Below are 16,810 nucleotides of genomic sequence, written 5' to 3'. Positions count from 1 at the left end.
AAACATGATACATTGAATAGTTAGAAAAATCAAAATCAACTTTGATGCAAACATCATCTAGCATGGATTTTTGTTTTTAGTTTATTATTTGAGAATAATGGTCGATGGTATACCATGACATAACTAAAGATTATTATTTAGTTAAATATAAACGAACTAGAATTGATTCCCTATGTTGCGGGATCAGTTTTTTTTAATGTGATTTGAGCGTACGTATTTTTTTTTTTTTGCAATTGTCTTTGATAAGAAAATAATGAGCGATTACATATGCAACTCTTTAGATATTTTCAAAGTTGTTTGAGAATTAATTGTAGTCGGATCTCATGGTGTGTTAATACGGTTGAACCTACATCTTACCGCAATTTTGTATTTATTAATCGTAGTTGGATGTCATAGACTGTTTCAAATCAAACTTTTTAATTAATTATAGACTTCTAGTAAATATACAAACGAAACAAATACTAAACTCATATGAATTCATAAAAATTAATTCTATTTAAATTCATTTTAATTATAAAAACAAATACTAACCTCATATGACTTCATAAAAATTAAATCTATTTAAATTCATTTTAATTATAAAATAAGGATGTTACCTTAAAAAGTATAATGAATTAAATAAATATAGAAGTCATGAAAATTATAATTATAATAATATTAATTAAGATTTTTCATGTAAAATACTTATTAATTAATAAGATGACATCAAATTCAACTTTGTTGGATAAAATTATGTTTGTGATTCACTTACATATTATTATAATTCCACTGTACAACTTCTTCAATTATATATATAATAATTCATAAAAAAAGTTGATTTCAACAAATTTGAGAATAATGGTTGTTGGTATACCATGGCATAACTAAAGATTATTTAGTTAAATATAAACTAGTTCATCAAAAAAAGTTGATTTCAACAACTGAATATACAAATATTCCTTTTGTTAATTATAAAATTTCAATCATTTAGTTTAAAAAAGAAGTCTATTTTACCTTTATTTTCTAAGCAGATTAATAGTTTATTTTTATATCTAAAATACAATAAAATTTGATATGTTATATGGTATATAAATCTATAACAACTGCATATACTATTTTAAATGGTATTGACTCCGACTAGATCAAATAGATTTAATATTTTATCAAAATAGAACAAGAAACCTAACCATAAAACTTAATAATTCTATAGTGTAAATGAAATTAGAAATCATTTGTCATAGCAATAAATATAATGTTAAAAACCTAATTTGTAAGATCATTTTATTTTAATCCTCTGAATATGTATATAAAGCTTAAAAGAAAAAGGGCTGTTAGAGAGAGAGAGAGAGAGAGAGAGAGAGAGAGAGAGAATCAAAAGGTGGAAACAAAGACAAGGAGAAGGCTTGATTACCATCTCAACAAATATGAGTCAACAAGTTGATAAAGAATATATTAATAGATTATATCAATGTTTTGTGGGAGTGAGTAACTTTACTCAAAACTCTAATAGTTTTCTGCTTGTTTTGTTTCTATTGACAGCTTTGTTCCCTTCGTCTTTTATTTTCAATAATGTTTTATTTAGGGAACTAATAATCACAAATGATAAATTTTATTTTCACACAGTGTATACGAGCCGTATAAGGTTATACGACCCGTATAGAATAAAATAAACTGACAAAGGTTTATATGATACACTAGGTTAGAATTCCGTGTATTACACGGATTTGAATAAATGTAATTTTATATACCAGATATATATATATATATATATATATATATATATATATAGGGGACCGCTAAAATGAAAACCACCTTCAGTTGTAAGAACCATGAGAACTACACCGTACGAGGCGAGTTGGACCAATTTTTTTTTCATAAACGTAGATGCGTGTATTATAAACACATTTGTAAAAAAAAATTAAAAAAAATGTCGTGTGTGTAGTTTTGAGCACCACAAGTTTGTGTTTACGGGCACCGTAAATTTTAAATACGGTACCCGTAAACACAAACTTGTGGTGCTCAAAACTACACTCACGACATTTTTTTTTACAAATGTGTTTATAATACACGCATCTACGTTTATGAAAATTTTTTTTGGTCTAACTCGCCCCGGATCAAAAAGTTCTCATGGTTCTTACAACTGGAGGTGGTTTTCATTTTAGCGGTCCCTTATATATATATATATATATATATATATATATATAGAGTAGGAGTTGTGCGGAAAGTGCATTTTTCCTAGAAAGTCTAGGAAGCGATCTGGGCACTCCGATTGGTGTTTTTAATGGCTTAGATCAAATGGATGACATTTTCGTAATATCTTAGTTATATAATTAGAGACTTTTAATATAGTGAGGGTATTTTGGTAATTGTAAGTGTTTTAAATCAAGAAACTGCCATATCAATAACCAATCCCTAAAATCATGGGATTTCCTCTTTCTTTCTCTCTCTCTCTCTCTCGATGGCGATGTGTGTTGCGAAAATGCCAGGATTTCTAGGAACAATCACAAAATCATCATCAACACTTGTTTTTTTACGGCAGCCAGATGTTGTGACAACATCATACATCATCATCGACAACAGGTTTTGGAGGGCACGATTTTTTGAGAAGAAAAACATGATCATCATTCATATTAGCGGCAACATCATATCAAGTATTAATCATCATCACGTGAATAAGGAAGATTGTAAGTTATTAATTTTGTCATTCTTCTTTTATATTATATTACGAGGAAGATGAAGATTTTAATCGTTGGTCGGCCGGTGATGTTTCCCTATCGGTTGTTGTTTTTCATACCTGTTTCAATTTTTTTATCTATCATTGAATCGGGTTCTTTTTTTGACATCTGAATATGTTGATGATGGCAGTGTGTTTTAAGATTTATATGTTTACCAATTTAATGTTGATGATGAAAGTGTGTTTTAAAATGACATCTGAATATGTTGATGATGGCAGTGTGTTTTAAGGTTTATGTGTTTTACCATTTTAATGTTGATGATGGCAGTGTGTTTTAAGGTTTAAGTGTTTACCAATTTAATGTTAATGATAAAAGTGTGTTTTAAAATGATATCTGAATATGTTGATGATGGCAGTGTGTTTTAAGGTTTATGCGTTTTACCATTTTAATGTTGAAGATGACAGTGTGTTGAAGACGAAGACACTGGGTTGTGTTTGAAGACGAAGACACTGACAGTGTGTCCAACAATATGCTTGCTGTTAAAACACAATGTCAAGAAATCTGCTTGATGTTAAAACACAATGTCCATCAATCTGCTTGTTGTTAAAACACAACGTCAAGGAAATATTCTTGCTGTTAAAACACAATGTCAAGAAATCTGCTTGCTGTTAAAACACAATGTCAAGAATCCTCCAACAATCTGCTTGCTGTTAAAACACATCGTCAAGAAATCTGATTGCTGTTAAAACACATCGTCAAGAAATATGCTTGCTGTTAAAACACAATGTCAAGAATCCTCCAGCAATCTGCTTGCTGTTAAAACACAGCGTCAAGAAATCTGCTTGCTGTTAAAACACATCGTCAAGAAATCGGAATCTGCTTGCTGTTAAAACACATCGTCAAGAAATCTGCTTGCTGTTAAAACACAATCGTCAAGAAATATGCTTGCTGTTAAAACACAGCGTCAAGAAATCTGCTTGCTGTTAAAACACAGCGTCAAGAATCCCCCAGCAATGTTGTAAAATCCTTTTTTACGAATTCCTGTGAATATGTTGTATGGATTGTATGATTTAAATTGAATTAAATGGAATATCTAGTTTCCATAATTATAGGTTAGTTAGTTATCCTAATAAAATAATCTATAATTAAAATAATATTTAAATTACACAATTGCCCTTTTAGTTAAAATCCTTCAATGCCACATGTCGCGTTCTTATTGCTTCCTAGACTTTCTAGGAAAAACACACTTTCCACAGGAACCCTACTCTATATATATATATATGATTAGGTTCAAGAGTGAACACTAGTGTAGCTTGCGAACTGAGTGAACTAATCCTGACCATACACGTGTGTAGATCAATGGCCAGGATTTGATGTTGAAATACACTAGTGTATTTTATAATTTGATGATGAGATCCCGACCAAGATTTGTTCACTCAGTTCACAAATACACTAGTATTCACTCTAGAACCCCACCCTATAAATATATGTTTAAAGATCTCGTTTATTACACATGTTGAATAAATGTAATTTTATATATCAAATAATAAAACAATATATATTTAAAAATCTCGTTTATTACATGGTTGAATAAACGTAATTTTATATATTAAATAATAAAAAATGTTGTATTTTTAAGAATCCCGTGTATTGTACGGGTTGAGTAAATTTAATTTTATATATTAAATATTGAAAAAAGTTACATTTTAAAAACCTCATGTGTTATACGGGTTGAACACATGTAATTTTATATACCAAACAATAAAAAGTTATATCTTTATAGACCATATGTTTTATATGGATTGAATAAATCTAATTTTATATACTACATAATAAAAAAAGTTATATTTTTTAAAACCCCGTGTATTACAAGAGTTGCATAATGTAATTTTGTATAATAAAAAATAAAAATGTTATATCTTTAAAAAAACATCGTTTATTACACGGGTTGAATGAATCTAATAAAAATTTATATCTTAAAAAAACTAACGGATATACTCGATATACGATGGATGGGGTGATTGCAGTGATGGTTCTTATAAATGTCACGTAAACATAGTGATTACCGTATTTTAGTTGAGAGTTGAACACAAAAATAAAAGTATAGATTCAATAAACATTGATTAATATTTTTGTTTACCCCTTATAAACATTTTTGAAATAGGTTCTACCCTTAACTACTTTAGTTTAATAAAATAAATAAATCATTTACATTATATTAATTTATATTTAGTGTACATCTTTTGTTAATTTCAGGATAAATAATTTTGAAATCTGATAAATATTTTAAAATATTAGATTATCTCCTATACATATTGTTTAAATTTATATTACATTTAATTTTATAATTATCTTTTAATTGATATTAATTATCTATAAAAGATAGATGACTTCAATGAATGACATGTGTCAACTTATTGGTTTCTTTTATTATATAGTACTAGCGGTAAGACCCGTGTGCAAACACGGGTCGTTTCTTAGAAAACCATGCATAACAAATATAAACGATGAGTATAGTTATATTTATATAGACTTATAAATAAAATAAATAAATAAGTCAGTCGGTAAATACTTAAAGTTTAGAGTATAAAAACTTAAAGTTTAGATTGTTCTGAGTCTTGTTTTTCTTCCGTAAATGTCTGAAGAGCCATTTTGATGATGTAATCTTCTTAAGCCTTGTCTTCTTTTGTTAATTCATCCATCTGCTTTTCTTTCCTTCTTTGATAAAGGATGCTAGCATGTGGAGCAGTGGGTCTCCTGATTGGCAATTTTTGTTGTTTGACTGGAACCACTGCTTCCGGATAATCAGGCTTTTTAGGAGGAGTGGGATCTCTCTTCCAACTTTTTGTAGGTAGCTAACACCTTTTCTTCTCTCCACCTTGTAACCTGGTTCCTTGACCCATAATCAGCAGTTATCAGCTCTTCTTTCATTCTTTTCAGTTTCAAGGTCCTTTCTGGTACATTTTTCTTGTAATTGGCCCAAACTGGAGAAGTTTGCTTTACCTTGTCTTGAATCATCTTTTGAATTCTGGCTGTCTCCTCTTGCAGTTCACTGATGGTCCATTCTTTGTATTGATACTTTTCTGCCCTGTACTTCTTGTATGCCATTATGTATTCAAGATAGTCATTTCTCATGCTTTCATCATCTTTTTCTGATAATTTCTAACAAAGGACTTTTGAGAACTGCTCTAAAGTTCTAACTTTGGTGAGCAGGTATTGATAATTTCTTTGAATCTGTTTGTCAGACTTTCCCTCTGTATCTCTTTTAGATATATCCTCTACTTGTTGGGCCTTTATTTTGAGATATTCTTCTATATTTCTTGGCAAAGGATAACCTTGAACAGATGTGAGTTTCCTCTTTTCAGGATCATCTTCAGAGTAGAAGGATTGGATTTCCTCCCTGACTGCTGGAAGATCTAGAGGATATTGTACTCCTGCAGGGACAATGGCAGTGTTTTGATTGAAGGGTTGAACTGAAGATAATGGAACAGGGTTTGGAATGGTGACAAGGGACAGTGGTTGTGTAGATGTTAGAGTTGGGGAAGTGTCATCTTCCAGTACAATGTTTGTTATCTTTCTCCTTTTGTGCTTTGGAGAAGTTGGTGGTGTATTTGTGGGTTGAGTGGCAGTGATTGAAGTAGTGGGCATCTGACTAACAACTGTTGAAACAACTGGTGTTTCAACCACTGTGGTCACTACAACCGTTGATGTGTCAACTGTTGTTTTCTGCTTTTTGGCAGCTGGTTTTTGTGATGGTGATATTGTTTTTGGTATGGCAGTGGATTGAGTGTGGGTTGATGTAGTAGTGATGGCAGTTGTTGAGATAACATCTGTTGAAACAACTGAAGTACCAACAACTGTTGATACAACATGTGTTTTAACATCTGTTGGTTTGGGCGTTTGATGAAAGGAACTTTTGGGGATTTGAGGAGTTTGTTTGGTGGTTTTTGAAGGTGTGGTTTTGGGTTGGCTTACTTTTCTGGTAGGCTATCTTCTTTTAGGTTTAGAAGTACCCTGGTCTTCTTTTTCCATCAAAACTTTCTTCTCCTCCTCAAACCTTTTAGACCCTTTCATGTTTGCCTTTAATGCAGCAAATGCATTTTGAGTCTCATCAACCTTTTTTGGAACCATCTGGCCTTGGGATTTCTACCACAAGTTTGGACATTCGATCTGGTGGCATGTATAAACCATCTTCTTTTCCCTTCTTCCCTTTAGTTTTCTCCCCCTTTTTGACATCATTAGGATTTTCAACATAGATGATTGAAGGAGGAGCAGTGCTAGTTGTTTGAAGCAGATGAGCTTTAATGGCTTTGATATCTGCTTGAGTATCTTTGTACCTAGCTTCCATGACATTTCTGACCATTTAAAGTTGAACTTCATGCTGTTGATCTGCATATTGTCTTTGTTTGTGAAGCAGAGGTTGAAACAGATGCCATAGCTCAGTAGCGGATGGAGTAGATGTTGCAGATGGTGAGGCAGTGGGTGTAGCCTTTTGAGCTTGTAACAACTGTTGCAGCATAGTTTTGATTTTTGCAACAGATGTGTCAAGTTTATTAACCCTCTCCGTCAATTCTTTGTAGTTTAAACCATCACCCAAGTTAATGGGATCATCTGATTTCCCACCAGTGGTGGTTGTATCAGTGGTTGACTTAGGAAAAGTTTCCCAAAAATCATCCACTGATGCCCCTTGTTCTCGGTACTGGGGACTTCTTTCTTCAGTAGAGCTTACCATTTTAAGGTCACCAGTGTATAATGGAAACACACCAGTGGACACTATGTTTCCCAAAGAAGAAATTGCCTTCAAGGGAGTCTCACTAATGAAACTACTGTCCAGGTGTAAACCAGTGGGTTCAACACCTGTAGTAGCTGCTCCACTTGAACTACTGACAGGAATTATTTGTAATTCCTGCAGTGTAGCCTCCTCAACTTTTGGTGGGTTAGCAGAGATAGAGACACCAGACTCAGTCACTTGTTGTGGTATATTCTCATTGACAGGTGATTGAAAAGAACTGATTTTTATCTGAGCTATATCAAGTGCATCCATGTATCATTGATTGTGGTGTCCCTGTCGATACAACCTGATCCTTTTGAGAGGATGCAGTAGGAGTTTTAGGCTCAGGTTGAGATCTTTCTTCCATCTGCTGTGAGGAAGTAGCATCAGTGGTTTCAGGTGACTTTTGTGTTGTCACAGGTGTTACCTCTGGGATCTCGTCTTCCAGAGTCACCTTTTTGGTGGGTTTGGGGGGCTTTTGGATAGTTTTCTTTTTGGTCTTTTTGGTGATTTTTGGTGTGGGTTTCACAGATGGGGTTGTGCTTCTGTGATGACCAGGAGCAGTGGGCTCAACAGCAGGGGCCTGAGGAGCAGTTGTTGCTGCTAAATTCTACTCAGGTACCTCTGTTTGGGTTTTTGAAGGTTTTGACAGCCTTGTGAATGTTTCAGAAGTTAGACTGTTTATTTGAATAGGATTTCCTTGGATAAGCACATGTGCATTATCCTTTGAAAATTTCTTTTGAAGATAAAAACTTAAAAACCTTGGAAACAATAAAAATGATTTTTTATTAACATTCTTAACCATATCATTGAAAATTTCCTGAGAGTAGTTAAAATTTTCTTCAGCCATGATAGCATAGCGCAGGTATTGGATTTCAATGGTATTTCATTAAAAGCTGTCGTTTTATTTGACACACACATCAGGAGGGTATGGAATAAAAACCTCGGAGCAGGTGGAAAACTGCCCTTTTCTAAAGTATCCTTTTTCATTTCTTCTTCATACCCCCTCTCAGTGAAATCAGTTTGGTACTCTGTTTTTGGGAAAGATCTTTTACCTGTAAGATCATTGATTTCAAAAACCTCTGAAATCGTTTGAGGTGTGATGACCACTGGAATTCCCCTTATTGATGAAGTAATAGCTAAGGTCTTTTTTGTCCTTAGTTTCAAGCTTTGTATTTTTCCAAAACTCTCGTTGGGTATCCATGTAGATGGTTTCATTACAGGTCAACAAAGTTTTGTACTTTGAAGATGAAAGTGCATCAATCATGAAATGAAAACCTGTGTTTTTACTTGTTTTTGCAAGTGTACACACGTAGTTATGATGGGTTTTGAATGGAAGATCCATGATAAATCAAAGGTAGTTAAGAACGAAGGAAGAAGATGAGTGATTTGAGAGAATTTGGTGAAAACTGATTTTGAAAGGAATTTTGAATTCGACTCGACAGTCAAAACCCTGTTTGGGGTTTTGATCAGGGTTTTATAGGTGGAAAAAGTGAATGCTGACGTGGAAGCGGTTACAAAAGATCTGACAGCTAAGTACTGTCCACGTGACAACCTCTGATGAATAATGGATGACAGTTGTTAGGAAACCACTGATGAATCAATATCAGTAGTTTACAATGATGAAAATGAAAACAATAGCTGACTATAACTATCAGTGGATAGCCTATCAGTGAATTAAAACACTGAGCTTTAACAATAGTCATTATACAAACAGTAGTTCAAGCATGTTCCTTCTCCAAAAAAACTATATTTTAACCCAACAGTCGTTTCAATCCCCTTCAACCTCCACAAAACACTATTTTAACCCAACAGTGGTTTTAAGCCACCATTTTAACCAAATAGCGGTTTCAACCATAGTTTTCTTAACAGTAGTTCCAAACATCTGTTTTCATCCATCTGTTGACCAAAGTCAACAGATGTATCAACCACTGTTTTATTTTCAAACTTTTGTTCCTAATAACAGAGCTTTGATCATTTAAACATACCTTTACCAATATTACAAGCTTCTACACTCTCAAAACTAAATATTTATTTACTTAATTTAAATAACAAACATGGTTAATAATTTTAACACAACTAATTATATAAAAACTACAAGTGTCAAATAGAGGTAACTATATAATAAACAAAGTTCAAAACAGCAAACATCAATCAATAGAATACAACATACTAATTCCAAATCAATGGGCGAAACAACATACAAAGTTCATCCATCTGTTGACTTGGGTCAACAGATGTATCAACCACTGTTTTATTTTGAAACATCTGTTCCTAATAACAGAGCTTTGATCATTTAAACAGACCTTTGCCAATATTAAAAGCTTTTACACTCTCAAACATAAATATTCATTTACTTAATTTAAATTAAATAACAAACATGATTAATAATTTTAACACAACTAATTATATAAAAACTACAATTGTCAAAACAGCAAACAACATTCAATAAAATACAGGATCCTAATTCCTAATCAATTGGTGAAACAGTAGTCTCGATAAGTAAAGCTCCTTTCGGACCATTGTAGTTGTCAACATGTTGGAGGTATTTCAGAAGTTCATTGCTCAGATCAACTTCAATCATATCCCCTCAGATGCTTGTTATCAGCCACTTGTTGTCTTCAATTATATTAGTCCTTCGGCGCCTATCTACATAATCAACTACACGAGCATTATTGAAAACAAACACGTTCATCCAACCTTCTTCTTCATATCTGAGCAAATCAGCAGTTAGCTCAGCAGACTTTCCAATAACAATCAAATGCAGCCTCTTTGTGATGGTCAAAAATTCCCTTGGCAAGGATTGACTACAATACTCTCTGGAAAACGAAGCATTATGAAAGTCTCACTCAGAACATCAAAAGCAATGATGTTCCTCTCACCTAGTGGATACTAATAATTTGAAACCATAAAATATATGGTTTTATCAGCATAAACTCCTGTATACCATGAATACCCACTTGAACCATAATTGTTTACGCTACTGAAATTTATTGTTCTCCATGACTCACGACGTCGTGAGTAAACATGAGCAGCAGTTACATTACGGTAACATCTGATGTTCAGCACTTTCAGATCAATGAACTGATCAAAATAAATTCCACCAGTATCAGAGTTTCGATCATGATTGTAATTGAAGTAGTTATCAGACAAAACCTTATAGCGTCTGGTAGTTGGATTCCAAAGAATAAGCTGACAGCAAATCCCTTCATTGCAAACTAACAACAAACTATTAAATGACGATAGAATACATAAGAAGCTAGGGTGGACATTGTTAGGAAAACTTAAGGTTTTGCTTCTAACAACATCCAAATTACCAGCAACTACGTCGTCAATGACAATTGACGTGTCTTTAAAGGAGAGTATTTTCTTTTGTAATGAATCTCCACTTCGGAGAGCATGCATCATCTGAAATCCATGACTTGACAATTACCTATAAAAATTCTTGGAAAGACATTTGAAACGGCCAATATCTTCTGCAGAGAGCCTTGTGAAAATCTCGTTAACAATCACTTGAAACCCAAATTTTTCCATTTTGCAGTGAACTAATGCATCTTTGAAAGTAAAAGAAATTTTAATGATATTGATAAACAAAATTTTTTTTGAAGATGATTGAGTAGATGGATGAAAACGGTAATGATCAAAACCTCTACCCAATGTATTTTATATACCCAATGAAGGTGGTTATGACTAAATACATCGTCAGGCGAAAGAATATGATGCGACAGTCATTAGGCTTTTAATACATTTCCATGGGAAAAATATAAAATTAAACACGTTATTATAGTTACAATTAACCTATTCATTTACCTATAAGACGCCTTTACCATAAGACAAAAGTGATTGAGTGACGTGCATTAATTGCAAAGTACATATCCCTAGGCATTTTGAATTTGAAATTACCGGCAATTTCAAAACCACTGCTATGGTATATGTTTGCCAAAGGAAACATCTGCTAAGTTATACTTTCTTGGCTATGGGCAGTAGTTTTCACTCTTGAATGTGGGTCAGACCTTTGACCTTTAAATATAGAGCAGTAGTTTGAAATTAAATGTATTTTAACTCAGATAAAAAATCTCAGATAAAAAATTGACACATCAGCAATCATCATTTAGTCATAACTCAGATACCAAATCTATTCATTTGGAATACAAAGATATCGCGAACATCTGTTAAAGCCTCTCCTGTTTGCAACAGTAGCAAGTCAAACAGATGTTGGCAACAACAGATGTTTAGCAATTGAGAGGAGGAAATTCTTCGAAAAGCTCTATTAGGCAACAAGAGATGTTGGAACAAGTAGCAAGTCAAACAACCGTTAGATCAGCAGATGATGATTTAGAGCAGATATTCTCTTTTGGCAAACTTTAACTTTGACAGATCTATACACTAACAGAAATTGATACAACATCAACATAATAATCTAATTAAACTCAGAGACAATTTCACTTCTACATCAAAAGTAGTTAAAATGACTTCTACATCAAAAGTACCGATCTGCAATAATCAGATGATATTAAAAATTACATAATAATACTTATTCAACTTAAAATTACAACGAAACTTTAAAATCTAACAACACCACCAAGAAATTTACGAACCTAACAGTTCAAATTTAGTGCTTTTAGCTTAAAATTTAGTTCCTTTAGCTTTAAACTCCATCAATGTATATCTTCGACAATCGCCATGAACTCCACGGAAGTACTCGATGCATCCAAATCAGGTTTCTAGAAACCTGATCTCTCGTGAACAGACCAAGATGCAGTACATGAAAATACTTCTTCAGCTGTTGAAGAGTAGCCCTGTCCTCACATACTCAATCCTTAACTTTGTTCATAAAGAGCTGCTTTAAACCAAACTTTATGCTTCTTTTAATACAAAAAAGGCAGGGAAGACCATTACTCTATTAAGATAAAATCTTATCTTACAGCAGTAGCAGATCCTTTCTTGCGTTTAGTAGAAACTACTACGGGTTCTACATCATCATCTTCTGCCCAAAATCATATATAATCATCATTTAGTCATAAGCAAAAATTATTTTAAATTTACATTTAATAATGTTTCTTTGTGTTTAATTTAACTTTATGCTTCTTTTAATACAAACCTATTATAACCCGCAGCAGATTGTATGAATTTCAAACAACTGTGATTAGACTGAAATATAAAGCGAGAATTAGAGTATATCACTTCAAAATTAAAAATTCAAAATTTCAAAACTGGAGTAGCAAAAAACACGTACTTTAAACGATGTTGAAACAATGACACTGGAAACAACCGTAGAACAATCATCATCATCATCATCATCATCATCATCATCATCTGCAGCAGATCATTCACAATCATCATTTAGTCATAACTCAGATAACAAAACTTTAGTAAAAATCAAAATAAAAAACAAAAACAAAAACAAACATAATCATATATATCACATTACCATGATCAAGGAAAACGACGTATCCCCAAAGGTTTTTCTGAAAGTGGGACAAAGAGAACTTCAGTTTTCTCTTATCCTTTATGAACAAATGCCGGGTATTGAGAAGAAGGGATTTGAGGGAGAGATACATTAGAAATGTGGTTTGAAAATACAAAAGTAGAGAACACGTTTATATAAGAAGATGATTGACAGAAATGAGTAAGTGACATGCATTAAATTTAAAATTACATATCCCCATGCGTTTTGAATTTCAAATTTCCCGCAATTTCAAAACATCTGCTGCTAGGTATACGTTGCCAAAGGAAGCATTTGCTACTTTCTTATAGAAGGGCAGTGATTTCCCTTTGGAATGTGGGCCAGACCTTTAACATTTGAAAATACACAAGGCAGTGGTTTGATAGAGCATTAAATGTATTTTAAAGTGATTTATATATTAGGCTTTATGATGTAATAATGACATAAGAAAAGCCTTGTTGGACAGCCTCTCCTGCTGACACATCAGCTTTTCTTATGTCATTGGGATTTTCCTTTTATAGAAAGTATAGATAGATTTATACGGGCCGTATAACCTTATACAGGGGCCCGTATACTTCGAATTTCATATTTTTATTTTAACTGTTTGACTAGACGTATTATTCCTCGATACGCGTGCGCTAGACGTAAGATTCTTCGATATTCGTGTGAGTTATTTGATTCGACGTTAGATTCCTCGATTCGTGTGTTAATCATTTGAAACGATGTAATATTCCGTAAAAAGCTCTATATAAACGACACTAATCTTATTCATTTTCATTCAACTTCTATTCGTTTCTTCTATATTTCTCTGTATTCAAATTCTATTATGCTATTAATGTCGTTTTGGGGTGACGGTAACTTTTTCGGTAGTGACTCGGCTAGCGAGTCGAATCAGAGGAGTTATGAAATCAATCAAAGTAACAATCCGGGTTAGTTTGATCTAAATGTCCCGTTCGATCTCAATCTTGCGTCTGATGCAAGTCAAGATCCTTGGGGTTTGGATGCCTTTTAGGGTAAATATGCTGGTTATTATCCACCGCCGCTCGTTAGTTTTTTCAATCCCCTCCTGGTAGTGGTGGACCGCTGCCCGGTAGTTTTCAATCTCTTCCCGGTAGTGGTGGACCGTCCGAGGGTCCAAACGGTAACCAGGAACCTAGTGAGTTTGAAACCGATCAGGTATAAAATTTATTTATACGTTTATTTTCCGTACGTTGAATATATCTGTTTATACATTTGATGTCGTTTTCATTATCATCTTAGTTCGTCTAAAAACTATGCATAACATCTTATTCAATAGAGTTAATCATTAATTCTCACATATAAGTGTTTCGTTAGAAATTTGATAGCATGGATGAATTGGTGGAGTGGTGTAGAGAAGTCGGACGCCAAAATGGGTACGTCATAGTCACCAAACAGACGATCTATGAGAAACCCCCAAGCAGCCAACCGTTAAAAATTTAGCTTATGTGCGATTGTGCCGGCCAGCACAAGTCAACAGCTACAGTCAGACGTAGCGGGAGTGTAACCTTTCCATTTTTTATCATATAAGAGTTATAGGTTGTTTAAATTTATTAACCACTAGTAACTAGTTTTACTTTTAATATAATTATTCGACCCATTTTATTCTTATCCGTTTTTACATAGTTTCAAAAACTATTTTATATATAATTCGTTGGAGTATTATACTAATTAATTGACTTGTATATATATATATATATAGGTAGAGGATCCTGTACATTAATCCAGCAGTGTGAGAAGTGTATTATAACACTATATATAACACCATATAAACACCGTATAACACTATGTAACACTATATAACACTATATAACAAATATAACACTATATTTTGTCTGATAGCATGTCTATGATAGATGTATAGTGTTATATATTGTTATATAGTGTTATATAGTGTTAGATAGTGTTATATGGTGTTACATAGTGTTATACGGTGTTTATTTGGTGTTATATATAGTGTTATAATACACTTCTCACACTTCTGAATTAATTTACACTATCCCTACCCTATATATATATATATGTGTGTGTGTGTGTGTGTGTGTGACATTTCTATTTATTTAAATAAAGTATATAAAAATTCATATTATTAAACGGGTAGAGTATGTGTAAGTTGACTGTTAGAAATATGAAGTACCTAGACGGACCTAGGAACCGTTTAATAATTAAATTATAAAAATACATTATATTTGAACTTACTCCGTTTTTAATGAAACTTGAATCAAAATGTAGATATAAAATTCTCGTTCTAATGACATATTCATTATTTTATAAAACATTATATTTCAAAAGTTATAAGCGATAAATGAGTGAAGCAGCTGAATTAATTATAAAAAATAAAATAATAATAATAAAATCAAATTTACATTGAATGAAAAGTTGTAACGTGTATTTTGAATTAAATGGTGAATGGATACATGGATTGATAAAGCGTGCACTTCAAATTGTGGGAAAATATATATAGATTGCATATCAACATTGTGTGTATGCTTATTCCTTTCCTGGTCTTTCGCCCCCTCTATGCTTTTGTGTACCCCATTTTTTTCTTTAAAGTATTTTATCCCATAATAATAAAGCTCTGCCCCGTTTTAAGTGTTTTAATCCCTGATCACTGAGTTGATACCTTGTCTGATTGATCTAGAATCCAGCAACGCATGTTAAGGCTTTGCCTGACTAAGTATGTTGGGGTTTTGTCTCGTGGCGCATTGATAAAGTTGAATTTGGGTTATTTTACTTAACGCGAGTGCACTATATATTTTAAATAGCTCAGTAGTTATACCCAAGATTATACCCGGAGGCTTTTAGTTGAACCCTAAAGTTACAAAGTGAGTCATTCTTCTTTTTATCACCTTTTTGTGATACATTTATATTTAAAAATGCTTTACAAAACCCTAAATGTTTATCAGTTATACTTACAGTGATTAAGTTTTTGTATTCTGCAATTACTATCAGTATGTGGGGTTCTAACTGGGTTCAAGATGGAAGGGATTAAGTTAAAATACATATATTATTAATGTATTTCTAACTGGGCTAATTGGTTTTGTGCCATAGAAAATATATTTGACAAAGTAATGTCATGGGACACTACTAAGTTCAGCGTCACTAGTTGAGAGAATGATCAACAGTGACAAGACCAAAGGCACTAGTTGAGAGAATGATCAATAGTGAAATGACCAGAGTCACTGGTTGAGAGAACGATCAACAGTGATACGACCCCAATCACTAGTTGAAAGAATGATCAACAGTGATTTGACCTCCGTCACGGGAATCGCCTAGTGACATATACCTTTAAATAATAGTAAGATACACTATATATCTATAACATGATAAACTGCACTATTGGACGAAAGCTAGCCAATGAGTGATATAACCACCGTCAAATCGGAACTGCCACCATGTGACAAACACTGATTAAGTTTTGGGTAAATATAAACAGATATAAAAACTCTTAATGCTGTAAAATATTGATGTGTGTAAAATGCAACATATAAATTACATCAAATGAGGCATAAAACTAACCCTTTTTAAGTACTAATGTTGGAAAAAGAGTGTTTTTGTCTTCCTTTTGTATTTTCAGGATTAAATGAGCTCAAATTCACAAAAGAAGCAAAAAGACAGCTAAATCTAACATAAATACAAGAAAAGGAACATAAGTGGATTGCCCGACCCCTCAACAGCATCCTCCCAAGCAAAATAGAGAAGGCAGAAGACTGAACACGCCCCGTGCTCAGCCAGCACGGGGCCGTGCCCAAGAAGCAGCAGAAAAGACAAACCTATAGAAGCTTCTATTGCCCACCACGGGGCCGTGTCCAGCGGACACGGGGGCGTGGCGAAAGTACAACAGGCGCATTAATTGTAATTGCGAATTACAATTAATGAAGAGAGAGAGAGTGTGTCAGACAGGCACGGGGGCGTGTCCAG

Source organism: Helianthus annuus, chromosome 3, assembly GCF_002127325.2.
Source record: "Helianthus annuus cultivar XRQ/B chromosome 3, HanXRQr2.0-SUNRISE, whole genome shotgun sequence".
In the NCBI taxonomy this organism is placed as follows: Eukaryota; Viridiplantae; Streptophyta; class Magnoliopsida; order Asterales; family Asteraceae; genus Helianthus; species Helianthus annuus.
Note: the sequence above shows the minus strand (reverse complement) of the source record.